The following is a 2,433-nucleotide window of genomic DNA, read 5'->3' as shown; positions in this document are numbered from 1 at the left end:
TAAATTAGTCATGCATGAGGAGACTGATGGAGTGAGCCAGGGCCAGATTAATAGCATCATGGGCCTGGGGCTGAGGATTTGTGGGCCTTTTTATGGAAGTAAATAAAATGAAGATGCAAACTAAATTTTTGTTAAAACAAATTAAATATTTTAATTACCATTAAAGTGCCAAAACAGAAACATATTGAAAATATTTATTTTTATGTAAACAATAGAAAACGTAATTAAATAAATCCATTATAAATAGAACATTCACTACAACCATTTTTTAAATAAACAAACCATATAAACAATTTAAATATACGTGTTTTGATGTTTGGCTCATACAAATATGTTCCTTAAAGTATTATTAATATTAAAGCATCATAATCAATTCAGCCTGCTGTTATGATTATGGTGCAGAGTGTAACTCTTGAAATAAATCGCAACCACTGGTTATAAACACACAAACAGGTTATTCACTGAACTCTAAACTGCGTTTAACCTATATGAATCAAGTTGGCAGATCAAAATAAAACTACACATTAACTTTTCTTGCTTTTTTACTTGCAAATTCCTCAATTGTAGAGTCAAGATGTTCAGCAACCCATTTTCAATGCACAACAGAAAAAGCACATTTAAACACTCCTGACCCATGGAAGATCTTAGTTCATTTTTTATAAGGTTTAAAGCTGAAAATGAACGCTCACCACTGCAGTTGCTGACACAAATACATGCGGATGGTCACATATGTATTTGGAAATGCACCGACTAGGGATTGTACAATCATAAACTTGTACATTTGAGTTTCTTGGCTCCCATGAATGTCTTTACTTGCAGGTGAAGATTGGTACATTTTGAAAATAGAGGAAAACTGTACAATTTCTTCTGCAAACCGGGGTTCAAGATCTTCAGGGTATATTGTCACTAGTGTACTGGCTCTGGAACGTAGACTATCAGCTGCTAGAGTGCATATTTCTGATAGAAATCCAAATCTTTCTTGAATCAAGTGTTTTTTTCCCCCCCTCGAATTGAGGCCTGCATGCCATTACATTTGCCACTCATATTTGATGCATTATCATAAGACTGCCCCCTGCAGTCTTTAAAAGAAATTCCATTTTCATACATAAATTGAAGAAGAGTGTTTGTTAGCTCCATACCAGTGTGTCCATATATTGGAATGAATTTAGTAAAACGCTCCACTGGACCACTAGGTAGTACATAGCGAAATATGATGGTCAGTTGGTCAAAATGTGCTATGTCAGGGGTTGAGTAAACAGAAATTGAATAATAATTGGCTTTATTTATCTCTTTTACAATCTGCTGTAGCACCTGCTGACCAATCAGTTCAATAAACTCATCACATATCGTTGATGAGAAGTACGATATGTGACCTCTTCCCTTGTTGCCATGCTTTTGAATATGCTCAGCAAGAAATGGATCATATTGGGCTAACCTCTCAAGACAGCCCAAATCATTTCCATTATGTACGGATCCAATAATTTCATCACTTCCTCGAAAAGGAAGACCCCCTTATGACAGTAGTTTTATAACACTCAGGATACAGCAAAGTATTTCATGCCAATATTGTTTCTGCCTCTCAAACTGATTAACAAGACCTTTGTCTATTCTTTGGCCAGAAGTTTTTCTCCCGATGAGGTTTTCAATTTATTTTCCATGGCCATCACTATTTTCATGCCTGCTTAATTCTCTTGTGGCATGTCGCCAATCTCAATACCCTTTTGAAGCCAAATGGGTTTCCTCTTTTGAAAATAGTTTGCAAAAAGCACAACATTTTTTTGCCAGTTTTCGGAGAATAACACAGCCATTCACGCTTAATTTTTTCTCCATTCAACTGTTCTCAGAAAAACAAAGACTTTGTACAGTGTCTTGTAAAAGTTTCACCTGGACATGTCTTTTCTGAAGCTCTAAAATCACTGTTCATATGTTGACAATCAACTCCTTTTTGGCAAAAATATTCCCTTAAATCATCACAGATAATCCAGTCTCCAATATCATCTGAATACATTTCCTCTTGCTGTTCTGAGTCCAACTCCGTGGATCCACTTGCTCCTGCACTAGTTTCACTTTCATCTGATGCATGTGAAACAACCAAACCTGTTGTACAGACATCAGCTGCACTGGTTGCACTTGATGCGGAAGCAAGTATATCAGTTGTACCACTTGTTCCAGGTGTGCTTTTTCTACAAAATTCTTTCATTTTTTTGGTGCTAGACAGGAGTTTTTGGATTTGTTTTTCTTCTTCTTTCTTGGCTTTCACTTTCTCTCAACCACTATGTTGATTTTTCATCCTTATGTGTAAAAAAAAAAAAAAAAAATTAAATGACAGTACTTTTTTCAGGAGCTCCTTAACACCACAGGCCCATGCAACCATGCAGAAGGCCACATTCATCTATTTGGCATTTGTAAAACTAGCTCCATTTACATATAGTG

At 35.9% G+C, this 2,433-nt stretch overlaps 1 pseudogene; it reads right to left on the bottom strand.

The window, feature by feature from the left end:
* Positions 1 to 309: 309 nt before the first annotated feature.
* Positions 310 to 2,433, bottom strand: LOC120942636 (annotated as a pseudogene).

The sequence above is a fragment of the Rana temporaria genome, chromosome 6 (genome assembly GCF_905171775.1).
Source record: "Rana temporaria chromosome 6, aRanTem1.1, whole genome shotgun sequence".
Classification (NCBI taxonomy): domain Eukaryota; kingdom Metazoa; phylum Chordata; class Amphibia; order Anura; family Ranidae; genus Rana; species Rana temporaria.
This window is presented reverse-complemented; position numbering and strand designations above follow the sequence as displayed.